Here is a 12840-nt window from a genome sequence, read left to right as displayed (position 1 = left end):
TGACCCACCTTGTAACGGCTCGGGATAGACATCGCCGAACTGACCCACTTTGTAACAGCTCGCGATAGACATCGTCGAACTGACCCACCTTGTAACAGCTCGGGACACTTCGTCGAACTGACCCACCTTGTAACAACTCGGGACACTTCGCCAAACTCACCCACCTTGTAACAGCTCGGGATACTTCGCCGAACTGACCCACCTTGTAACAGCTCGGGACACTTCCGAGCCCAAGACCGCATCGCTCAGCACTTCGCATCATCTTCTAGGCGCCAAAGCCAAACAAGTCGTACCATGCCTGACACCAGGGAAGTTCGTGCCTGAGGACGCCACGCCTGACTGACTTGGGATCTGACGTTTGGCAGCAGCACTCTAAACGGCCACCTGCCACCGCCACTGACGCCGCCATCTCCAGTTAGACAGTTAGGCAATGACGGTTCTATCTCAACAGAAGGGACGACGGCCGAGTTGACAAGCGCAAGGGTAATCATACCCGATCTGACAAGGGCCTCGGGACGAGTACACGAAGTGACTATAAGATCCCCCTGCCCCCCGACAACGGAGGTATGCAAACTTTGCGCTATCTGGTATTACCTTGCTTTTGAAGAATTCTAACTTGAGCTTCGGAGCCTCTACATCGGGTTCCCCCCGGAGCTTTTCCATCTCTTTCGTTTCAGGTCCCCTGCTACCCCGAATTCAGAAGCAAGGCAGCAGACAGCTAAGACCAGCCGGATCGCGCTCCATCAATTGGCGCCGTCTGTGGGAAAACGCTTCAAAAAGCCTCCTTCCAAACTTCGATAACCCTTCTTCTTCAAAAAACCCAACACTCATGGCCTCCTCCAGCAACACCGGACACGGCACGGAGACAAACGCCACCGGGGAGCAACTTCAGGTCCCCGTAGTGTGCGTTGGACAGTTCACCATCCCCCTTTCGGCAGATGGGATCCCCATCCTGAACACGCCACAAGCAGTGGCACCCGTAAACCCTCCTACCACAAATGTCCCCTTTCCCCTCCCCATTGAGACAACTTTCACTGAACCAACTGCCGTCCCCCTGGCAGCTAGCCAAGACTGATTGGATGACCTGATGTAGTGCATGCAGGCAATGCAAGCCCAAATGCAACAGTTCCAACAACACTAGCTTCACCAGCACCAAGTGCTGCACAACATCTCCCAGTATCACTATCAACAGCAGTTCCCCCAACTGCCACTGAACCAACCACTACTTCCACCTCGCCACCCCGCCCCGAGGCCGATCAAGGCCTCCCCGCAGGATGGGCACCCTCGCCAGGCGAAGGCCTCCCGGCCCCAAAACCACTCCAACAGCCAGGCCTCGTCCCCATGCCGAAGAAAGAAAAATGCCATTCCCGCCTCGCAACCCGCGGGTGGGTCGGGAAACTCGCTCGCGAGGTCGGCACCCCGGCGCTCCAAACCCGAGCTCCCGCTCACCGAAAATCGATTCAGCGCCCTGGCGGCGGACTACAAGCATTCCGAGCCCATCGAGCTCGGTAACACAGAGGCCAGCAGCGCCAGCACAAGGCCCGCTCAACGGCGAAGGCGCCGACAAAGTCGCCAAACCACCACTCGCGCCTTGTCGGAACTCAGAGGCAAAGCCATGAGCTCAGACGAGGTAGGGGCTACCTCGGCTCTCTCCGTTCCTTCCCCCCTCGCATCGGAACTCCTGGCGGTCCCCTTACCCAGAGACTTCAAACTCCCACCTCTGGACAAGTACGACGGGTCCTTCGACCTCAACGACCACGTTGACGCCTTTCAGTCGCAAATGCACCTCGCCAGGGCTAGCGAATCGTGCATGTGCGTGGCTTTTACCACCACCCTCAGGGGGGTAGCCCGCACTTGGTACAGGAACCTGGCCCCCGGGTCGATAAAGTGCTGGGCCCAGTTCGTTCAAGTCTTCACCACACACTTCGTCACCAGCCAACGGTGCCCCAGAACAGAGGAAAGCATCTTCGGAGTGGTCCAAAGAGAAGGAGAATCTATTCGGGGCTACATCAAGCGGTTCAACGAGGGATGCTTGCAAATACCGCGGTTGGACCCCGCAGTGCAGCTCGCGGCGGCCAAAAGATGGGTGACGCACAAAGAGTTCAAATGGCACATGGTGGCCAATCAGCCCGCGACCGTGGCCGAATTCCTCAAACTCGCGGATAAGTTCATGAGGACAGAGGAAGAGATCAACCAACGAACCGAAGACGGGAACGAGAAAAGAAAGAGAGAAGGCGAGCTCTCCAACCCGGTGAGTAGAAAAAACCCGACCCGGGAGCCAAAGCCGAACTAGTCCTTCCAGGCCCCCCTATCAGTTCAGACGGACTACACGCCGTTGAACACGAGGCGGACAGAGATCTTAATGACGATCAAAGACGCTCCGTACGTTAAGTGGCCACCTCGCCTGAAGGGAAATCCGAACGATAGAAACAAGAATTTGTATTGTAGTTTCCATAGAGACCATGGTCATAGCACCGACCAGTGTAATAACCTCCGGGACGAGATAGAGGGACTCATCCGTCGCGGATACTTGAGAAACTTTGTACAGCACAACAATAATAAAGCAGGTCGGCAAGGGGAGCGCGAAAGGGATGCACCCGAGTCTAGCAACAGACCTGTCGAACCGTTGCAAAAGCAGCCTCCGGAAGAGAGGCCAGTTCGGGGAACCATCCATGTAATAGTGGGAGGATCGGTGGTAGCGGGGTGTACCTCGGCAGCAGCCCGGGGAACCATCCAAAGAGACCAAAGACCGAAGAGCCAATCTTTTTCACAGAGGACGACGCGCGAGGAGTCCACTACCCCCATGATGACGCGCTTGTCATTAAGCTAAAGATCAGCGATTTTGAGGTCAGGCGCGTACTCGTAGATTCGGGCAGCTCAGCGGACATCCTCTTCAAATCGGCATTTGACCAGCTGCAGTTAAAGAGGAGCGAGCTGAAGCCCACGAACACTCCCCTGGTAGGTTTCAGCGGAGAGGAAGTTAGGCCCCTCGGAAAAATAACTGTCCCTGTGGAAGTCGGCACATGGCCTTGTGCGGTCAAGCTCAACCATGATTTCCTGTTGTCGCGACCCCCTCCCCATACAATGCCATAATAGGGCGGCCGATCACGCATGTCCTACGGGCGGCGGTCTCCACCTACTATTTGGCCATGAAGTTCCCTACGGACTTCGGTATAGGGGTAGCGCGGGGCGACCAGCTCGAGTCTCGCAAATGCTACGTTGCCGCCCTAAAGGGAAAAACCAAGGCGACCGACGACCTCGAGCTGGAGCGACCGGCGGAGCAAGGTGAGGAGCGAGCTTCGCCCACGGAGGAAACAGTCGCAATCCCGACTTCAGCTACGGACCCAGCTCGCACACTAAGCATCGGAGCTTCCATCGAAGACCCCCTACGAGCCGAACTAGTGAGTTTTTTACTTCAAAATTTAGATATTTTTGCCTGGTCCGCGGCCGACATGCCCGGCATTAGCCCCGGACTGATAACTCACAAACTTAATATTGACCCTGTAGTTAGACCCGTTAGACAGAAGAAACGCAACTTAGCCCCAGAACGCTGGAGAGCGGTCGACGAGGAGGTTGAGAAGCTCCTCGCAGCAAACTTCATAAGGGAAGTCCACTACCCGAGCTGGGTGGCCAACCCGGTGTTGGTAAAAAAGGCAAGCGGCAAGTGGCGCATGTGCGTCGACTATACCGACCTGAACCGAGCCTGCCCGAAAGTCTGCTTCCCCCTCCCCATAATTGACCGCCTAGTGGACGCGACCTCGGGAAACGAGTTGCTAAGCTTCCTGGACGCCTACTCGGGCTACAACCAAGTTAGGATGGACCCATCCGATGAGGAAAAAACCAGTTTCATAGCCGAATTTGGCCTGTATTGCTACAAAGTCATGCCCTTTGGACTAAAAAACGCCGGGGCAACTTTCCAAAGACTTGTAAATAAGCTATTTCGGCCCCTGATTGGTACAAAGATAGAATGCTATGTAGACGACATGGTCGTCAAAACTCAGTTTTCACAATAGTTGATACAAGACTTAGACTCTGTTTTCCAAATCCTGCGTCACTTTAGCATGAAGTTGAATCCCAACAAGTGCGTCTTCGGCGTCACCTCGGGCAAGTTCCTAGGCTACATTGTCAATCGGCGTGGTATTGAGGCCAACCCGGACAAAATAAAAGCCATTCTAGATATGAAACCACCTCGGAAAGTAAAAGAGGTTCAGAGGCTAAACGGCCGCATAACCGCTCTAAGCCGCTTCTTATCTAAGTCAGTAGACCGCTGCCTACCCTTCTTCAAGGCAGTCAAAGGCAAAGGGTTTGAATGGACCCAAGACTGCCAGTTCGCGTTCAACGAACTAAAAGGTTACCTCGCTAGTATACCAACCTTAGCCCGGCCCGAGGTGGGCGAGGTCTTACAACTGTACCTCTCGGCTAGCGACGAGACGGTCAATTCGGTACTAATAAAGGAAACAGACCGGGTCCAACGACCCATATATTATGTTAGTAAAATTTTGCAGGGAGCAGAGGCAAGGTACCCGGAGATAGAAAAACTAGTATACGCCCTAGTAATAGCAGCTCGGAAACTCCGCCCATACTTCCAGGCTCACACCGTCATCGTCCTAACTAACAAACCTCTTAGACAAGTTTTACTCGAATCCGTAGTCTCCAGGCGACTGACGAAATGGGCCATCAAACTCAGCGAGTACGACCTCCAGTACAAACCGAGAACCGCTATCAAGGCCCAAGCTTTGGCAGATTTTCTCGCCGAGTGCACTTTAAGCCACGAAGCTCCATAGGTCGAGCCTGAGGTCCCCATTTGTGGCGAACCCGGAACTCCACAGGTCGAGCCCATAGAGTTCGAACCCCGTGAAATAGCACCCAGTGTGGCCTCTCTCCTGATCAGGCGAAGAGCGAATTGGGATGAAGAGCCCTGGATCCTTCACGTGGATGGTTCCTCAAACCGGCAGGGCAGCGGAGCTGGAATAGTCTTGTGCGGCCCGAGCGGCACAAAAGTAGAGTACGCACTACGCTTTGAGTTCGCGGCATCCAACAGCGAGGCAGAGTACGAAGCACTGATCGCCGGGCTGGACCTAGCGCGAAAGGTTAAAGCAAAGCACTTGGTCATTTGTAGTGATTCTCAGCTCGTGGTAAACCAAGTTACCGGCGAATACGAGGCACGTGATCTCTCCATGATCGCATATTTGTCAAAGTAAAAGAAGCCATGCTCAACTTCCGGTCACACATCATCAGACAAATCCCGAGGTCCGAAAACACTGAGGCCGACGCCCTATCCCGGTTAGCCAGCACGAGTCACAACAATATGAGAACTGTGTACATAGAGGACTTACCTCGGCCTAGTATTCTCGTGGGGACAGAGGAGGTTGCTCCCATCTTAGAAGCATAGTCGAGCTGGATCGATCCACTCGCGAGCTTCCTGATAGACGGAACCCTCCCTGTAGAACACAATGCCGCCAAGAGGGTGCAGCGCCAGGCGGCCAAATATGTCATAATAGACGAACGGTTATACCGACGGTCGTACATGCTCCCCTATTTGTGGTGCCTGCGACCTACCGAATTCGAGTTTGTACTCCGCGACACTCATGAAGGCCTGTGCGGCGGACACTTGGGGGGCAGAGCACTCACCCAAAAGGCACTTCGACAAGGATACTACTGACCAACGATGAAGGCAGAAGCTGTCGAGCTCGTCAGAAAATGCGACAAGTGTCAGAAGCACGCTAACATCCACCATCAACCTGCCTCCGACCACAAATACCTCGCCAGCCCGTGGCCCTTTGCACAATGGGGCATCGACCTCCTTGGGCCATTCCCACCAGCAACAGGCGGAAGAAAATTCTTAGTTGTTGCGGTAGATTATTTTACGAAGTGGATAGAAGTCGAACCTCTAGCAACTGTTACGGCCCGAAACATACAGAACTTCTTTTGGAAGAACATAGTATGTCGGTTCGGATTACCTCGGGTTCTAATTTCCGACAACAACAAACAGTTCGAGGATATCAAGTTCCAGGAGTGGTGCCATGACATGGGGATTCGGCAAAATTTCACGTCAATCGCGCACCCACAGGCAAACGGTCAGACGGGAGTAATGAACAGAGCCATCCTGCACGGGCTGAAAGCACGTCTGGATCAAGCTAAGGGATTGTGGGCCGAAGAGCTACCAAGTGTCTTATGGGCTCACCGAACGACCGAAAAAGCAGCCACGGGAGAAACTCCCTTCAACCTCACCTACGGCACTGAAGCGAGTACCCCGAACGTGGAACATCGTGAACTTGAGGCGATACTACCTATAAACCACCTAGCGTAGTGGACGAAATCAGGCCATGTGCCACAAGGCAAGCCGAGGAACTTCAGCACATTATCAGCTCGGCAAAAATCAGTTCGCGGCATAAAAAGCCACGGAAATTTTAAAACCCGGCAAAGAAACAGCTCGGGGAAGATGAGCAAGGGGAAAAAGACTCCATTGCAAGAAACAGTACACTGGCAAAAAAAAAAATTTTACATGCCCGGAGCCACTTCTTCGCCATCGAAAGGCACTTCAACAACACCCGAAGGCCCTGCCTCTCCTTCAGAGTCCGTCTCGCCATCGGCAGCATTGGCCATCTCCTGAGTTATGCGCGAAGTGGTTATGGCACTTACATCGAGGTCGGGGTATGTATTCCGGATCATCCACCGGCTCAACTTGAACCCCCTCCTGTAAGAGTCCTCCATCAGATCGTCAAAACGCGGGGAGGCAATGTAGTTTTCAACTGCCTTCTTTTTGGCGTCTTCAATGCCTTGGGAAAAAATCTGTGTTCTCTCCCTAATGTCCTTCTGAAGATACTCGACTTGATGCTGCAAATCCAACTTCAAGTCCGCCATGTGCTTGACAACTACCCCCATGGCCTCGGCGTCACGCTGAAACCTCGCCTGCCTGACCATCGCGACGCGAGCAGCCTTTTCAGCAGCATAAGCAGCCGCCTCAGCAGCCCGGGTATTTGCCTCTACAGCACGGAAGGCTTCTTCAGCAGCATGAGCAGCAGCCTCAGCAGCTCGTGCCTATCGCGAGCTCCTCTCCACTTGGGCCGCCAAGGCATGAATCGAAGAATTCACCTACCAAAAGAAACAAGTGAGCAAAAAGACAACAGAAGCAACGGAATTAAATAAGACAGAATCTTACTTACCACCATGGCATGTGTTACAGCGCGGCAAGCGACCTGATTCAAGGGAAGATCGGTCCACGCCGCGACCTCCTCAGGGAAAGTAGCGTCCCTACTCTTCTGAAGAGCGTAGTTCGGCATCAACACGCTCCTAAACTCCCCTTGAGCTCCCGAGCCTGAGGGCCCAGCCCGCGTATGAGCAGACCCGGAGTGAGGAGCACTTGAGTACGCAGGAGCGCCCGTATGAGTGGTCTCAGCGAAAGGCGCCCCGGCAGTCTCGTGCACTAGTGGAGTCACTTCGGGCTCCCTGGGCAGATCCTCTGTCGTATGGTCTGGGGCTTGGGGCTCCTCATCCAGGGGCAGCTCGTTACGAGTTCGCTTGGCGACCCACTTCCTCCTCTTCATACCTTGGAACAAACACCCGCCGCGAGTTCTCTCCGCATCCATCACACCTACAGAAACGAGTTCGACATCAAAAAAAAAAAAAGCCGCATAGCCAGAAACCTACCCGAACTTAGGCCGGCTACAAAAAGCTTAGCCTCCGTTAAGTAGTGGTGGCACTTTAAGCCTTGTCGTGCCCACTGCCGGAGACCCATCACCGTCTCTTTATCAAGAGTTACGCCCAAGTCGAGAGCGGCCTCACCCCACCCGGTCTGAAAGGGCCATCCTTGTGCACTTCGCATGCCGAAGTAGTCCCGCTTCCACGCCGGGACCTTGTTAGGAGGATCGTGCAGAAGCTTAAAACCCTGGCGAGGAGTAAGGTAATACGCCCGTCTCCCCCAAGGAAGAGGACCCGCCTGTCTCTTGAGCATCAAGATAGAGGAGAATATCTCTAAGTCCAAGGGGAAGTTCTGCTCGCAAAAAAGGGATATTGTCCCCACCAGGTTCCGAATAGAGTTCGGATGAAGCTGGCTAATGGTGACACCGAAGTGGTTTATGACTTCGACGAGAAGGGGATGGAAAGGAAATCGCAACCCTGCAACGAGCTGCTCTCGAAAAATCACGATCTCGTCGGGACCGTGTTCCCAAGGAAAGCTACCTGAAGGAATGAAATATGTGTACCCCCCAGGAAGATTGTAGGACAGAATTACGGATTGAAGCCCCTCAGGCGTCATGGTCGAAGGACCAAACCTGTCTAGCATCCGACCTCGGCGGGAGGTAGACGCCAAACTGCCCGAAGCAACTCGGCCCACTAGTTCATAGTCTTCAAGCTCCACCTCAGGATCACTGAGGCAGTCTGGGGACACGGCTCGGTTGGTGGAACCTACGTCGGCTCTACTCGAAGAATCGTCTGAGCTATCAAAGCTAGACATTGGGGGAAAGATAGATTCAAGAAAGTATTCACCGGAAAGTTTGAAGAACAAGCCAAAGAACCGTGAAGACTGTATAACCAGCCTTGACGCGAGCTGGAAAAGATTTGGACGCGAGCTGAAAGGTTGGACGCGAACTCAGTAGACAAACCGCAGAAGTGACAAACCAACCGGGGTCCCCCACTATTTATACCTACAGTAACCAAGAATCGACCGTGGAGACAAAAGACGATCCGACGGCCCACGTTCTTACCGACCGCACAACCCTTAAAGTCGAGAAGTGATTGGCGCACGTCTTTCCGAAAAAAGCGAAACGTCAGCACGTCTTTTTTGAAACCGACGTCGCTTTGACACGCGTCTTTTCGAAGCTGACGCGCCGCACGTCTCCCTAACAATCGACGGCGCACGTACAGCAGTGGCGTGCCTTTTTGAAATGACCCGCTGTCACGCCCCAGCGGCGCGAGTTGGTTTGAAATTTAAAACGCGCGGTCACAACCACCAGCGGCGCGAGTAAGCACGTTCCCAGCCTCCTCGGAAACTGAAAGAACCCTAGAAAAAGCGTCTCGTACAGTAAAGGTTTGAAGGACGGGACAAATCCACCAGCTACCTCGCGAAAACTCCCCGCACCATGGCAAGACCCTCGGCGCAAGGAGTGAGGGGCAATTGATGAAGGAAGATTTGGCCCGACCTCTTCATTATGTGACACGTGGCAGAAACGACAGCTCGGCAGAAGGGGCCAAGCCTAGGCGGGGACAAGGGGACACACCGCCGAACTGACCCACCTTGTAACGGCTCGGGATAGACATCGCCGAACTGACCCACCTTGTAACAGCTCGGGACACTTCACCGAACTGGCCCACCTTGTAACAGCTCGGGACACTTCGCCGAACTGACCCACCTTGTAACAGCTCGGGACACTTCGCCGAACTGACCCACCTTGTAACAGTTCGGGACACTTCCGAGCCCAAGACCGCCTCGCTCAGCACTTCGTATCATCTTCTAGGCGCCAAAGCCAAACAAGTCGTACCATGCCTGACACCAGGGAAGTCCGTGCCCGAGGACGCCATGCCTGACTGACTTGGGATCTGACGTTTGGCAGCAGCACTCTAAACGGCCACCTGCCACCGCCACTGACGCCGCCATCTCCAGTTAGACGGTTAGGCAGTGATGGTTCTGTCTCAACAGAAGGGACGACGACCGAGTTGACAAGCGCAAGGGTAATCATACCCGATCTGACAAGGGCCTCGGGACGAGTACGTGAAGTGACTATAAGAGCCCCCTGCCCCCCGACAACGGAGGTATGCAAACTTTGCGCTATCTGGTATTACCTTGCTTTTGAAGGATTCTAACTTGAGCTTCAGAGCCTCTACACCGGGTTCCCCCCGGAGCTTTCCCATCTCTTTCGTTTCAGGTCCCCTGCTATCCCGAATTCAGAAGCAAGGCAGCGGACAGCTAAGACCAGCCGGATCGCGCTCCATCAACTATGATGGAGAACTGGTAGGACATGGTCTTTCATGATGGTCCACAATTCAAGGGAATATCACACTATACTCCCCTTCTCTGTAATCAGTTTGCTTACATCTGTCTGTTGTTTCTAATTGATCAGCTTCCAAGGTATTTGAGTTTCATGAAAGGTGTCGTGGACTCAAATGACCTTCCACTCAATGTGTCTCGTAAGATTCTTCAGGAAAGTCGAATAGTAAGTTAATCTGCCACATGACCCCAAACCTTTTAGAGACATCTCTTATTCTTGTTTTGTTGTTTATTTGAGTATTCATGGCCTAGTATAATTAGCTTTATCTCTTGGTTATAGGTAAGGATTATGAGGAAGTGATTGGTTTGGAAGGCCTTTGACATGATCTTGGGCATATATCTGAGCGAGAATAGAGAGGTATGCCACTGTTTTTCTTCTATTTCTTTTAGTCTTTTTGGATTTTGTTGCGATGAGCAAGGGTTCAACTGAAAGCATTTGTTAGAGATATTCCAACTCATGGAGGAATCAATCATTTTTTTGCCATGTTACAAAAGGACTATGAAAGGTTCTGGGAGAGCTTTGCAGAAAACCATTTTATTTGCATGAGGGCTATGTACATCCTTATCCTTATTTTTGAAATATCCCAACTCCTGGAACTGGGAAAAAAATAAAGTTGTTGATCGTTTGCTCAGTTATTTGTTTATTGTGTCACACTAGGACTATGAGAAGTTATGGGAGAACTTTGGCAAGAACTTAAAGTTGTGTTGCATTAAGGATCATGAAAACATCAAGCGGATTGCTCCATTGCTTTGATTTTTTTCTTCTCAGAGTGATGAAGAGATGATCAGCTTAGATGAGTATGTTGACAACATGAAACCGGAGCAGAAGGATATATACTACATTGCATCGGACAGTCTGACAAGTGCAAGGAATACACCATTCCTTGAGAGGCTTGTTGAGAAGGATTTCGATGTATATCTTTGCCTGAATGATATATTATTTAGTTGATTTTGTCATAATCTTTTTCTTTGACTGTTCCATTAACATTGTCACACACTGTTGGTGTAGGTTCTCTTCTTGGTTGATCCCATTGATGAAGTTGCCATCCAAAACTTGAAATCTTACAAATAGAAATTTTGTTGACATCAGCAAGGAAGATTTGGATTTAGGTTAGTCTCCACTACACATGCATGTGCATAGGCACACACAAAAAAGGGTCAAGATGGGGGGACAAGAGCAAGCTTCTCTCTCTCTCTCTGTGCCTTCCATCATGTTGATTTTTGAAAGGTACTGTGAATCCATGGTTCAGCCCAGCTAGCTGATCTACCCATTTTTTTAATGGCCAAGAATAAATGGTTCAACTTCTCAGTGTTCATGTAAATTAATGACTAAAGTCTCTCTATCTGAAACCATGTGTCAGGTGATAAGAATGAGGAGAAAGAGAAGGAGGCCAAGGAGTTTGGCTGAACTTGTGATTGGATCAAGAAGCACTTGGGCAACAAAGTTGCCAGTGTCCAGATTTCTAATCGCTTGAGCACATCACCATGTGTTCTTGTGTCTGGGAAGTTTGGTTGGTCTACGAACATGGAAAGGCAAGCACCATCTTGTTTTAAGATGAAAATTTTAGTTGTAGAAGTTTATGCATTATGTACTTTATTATCTTCATCAAAATTCATATTTGTTCATTATTTATAATTTAAAAACTTTGCTGGTTAATGAAGGCACAAACAGTTGGGGACACATCTAGCTTGGAATTTATGAAAAGTCGGAGGGTCTTTGAGATTAATCTGGAGCACCAAATCATCAAAGACTCGAATGTAGGATGACATATGACAAAGCTAATTTTTTTGTCTCCCATGCAGGCTGCATACAAGACTAGACCAGAAGACGGAGATGCATTGAGGGCTATTGATCCTTTGTATGACACCGCTCTGATTTCTAGTGGCTTCACTGTGGAGTTCTCTTCTCATCTTTAAACTTTTCAAATGGCTGAAGTAGTGCCCTTCTAAATAAACTAGTCGGCTTGTTAATTGCATTGTTTATGGGGTTTAATGTTCATGTTCTTTATCTTGGTGCAGCCTGAAAATCCAGCACAATTGGGTGGAAAGATATATGAGATGATGAGACGGCCCTCAGGCAAATGGACTTCGCCAATTCTTGATAGCCAGCGTGGGGAGATGGGCAGCTCCGAAACCGTAGAGGCTAAGGTGGTTGAGCCTGTTGAGATTGGTGGTCAGAAATAAGAGGGGGGTTAATGATGAGTCTTTTTCTATTCTTTGTTTTTTCTTTGATCTGGAAGTTTCGCAGGAAGAAATGTTAATTAATGGTTAATATTATCTCAAACAAATTAATGGTTAAGATGTAGGGATCCGTCGGTCATACATCGGAAAATCTTATGTGGGGTTTACTGTCATGGGTAATAATTCTTATTTTGAATCACTATTTATACTGCATATTTGGTTGACAATTTGACTAAACAAAATCAAGTAATTTGATATATGTACCCTTGGAAATATATATAGACTTCTATTGATTTTATTGAAACTATTATTTTTTCCCACCCTTATTTATACACGTTTTTTAAGAAAACATTTTATCTTCCACAGGGGCCTCCCCGCTACTAACTAATGAAAGTTCATCTCCGCCCACACCACATCCCTGCGGTGTATTGGAAATATCTCCCGATAATAAGTACTAGTGTTGATAATATCATCGTCTAGAAATGTTCCCAATACACAGCCGGGATATGGGCTGTGGGGAGTAGAGGGGCGGAGGTTCTCAACTAATAAATATGCATTAACGCACTTTGATCTCTCTCATCTCTCGGAACGGGCCGCGGTCCCGTACGGCCCAATACAATGTTGAGCACGATGAATTGCGCGGGCCGTGTCAGATAGGACATGATCGTATGGGC

At 50.7% G+C, this 12840-nt stretch overlaps 1 pseudogene across 1 annotated transcript; it reads left to right on the top strand.

The window, feature by feature from the left end:
- Positions 1-430: 430 nt before the first annotated feature.
- Positions 431-12471, top strand: LOC148862435 (heat shock protein 90-6, mitochondrial-like; annotated as a pseudogene). Its single transcript, XR_016110904.1, has 9 exons — positions 431-467; positions 9726-9949; positions 10059-10151; positions 10266-10343; positions 10644-10898; positions 10995-11095; positions 11347-11518; positions 11789-11844; positions 12005-12471. The product of XR_016110904.1 is annotated as a heat shock protein 90-6, mitochondrial-like (transcript).
- The last annotated feature ends 369 nt before the right edge of the window (positions 12472-12840 follow it).

This window comes from Nelumbo lutea, chromosome 3 (genome assembly GCF_056320005.1).
Source record: "Nelumbo lutea isolate HS-2025 chromosome 3, American lotus-T2T, whole genome shotgun sequence".
NCBI classification, from domain to species: domain Eukaryota; kingdom Viridiplantae; phylum Streptophyta; class Magnoliopsida; order Proteales; family Nelumbonaceae; genus Nelumbo; species Nelumbo lutea.
This window is presented reverse-complemented; position numbering and strand designations above follow the sequence as displayed.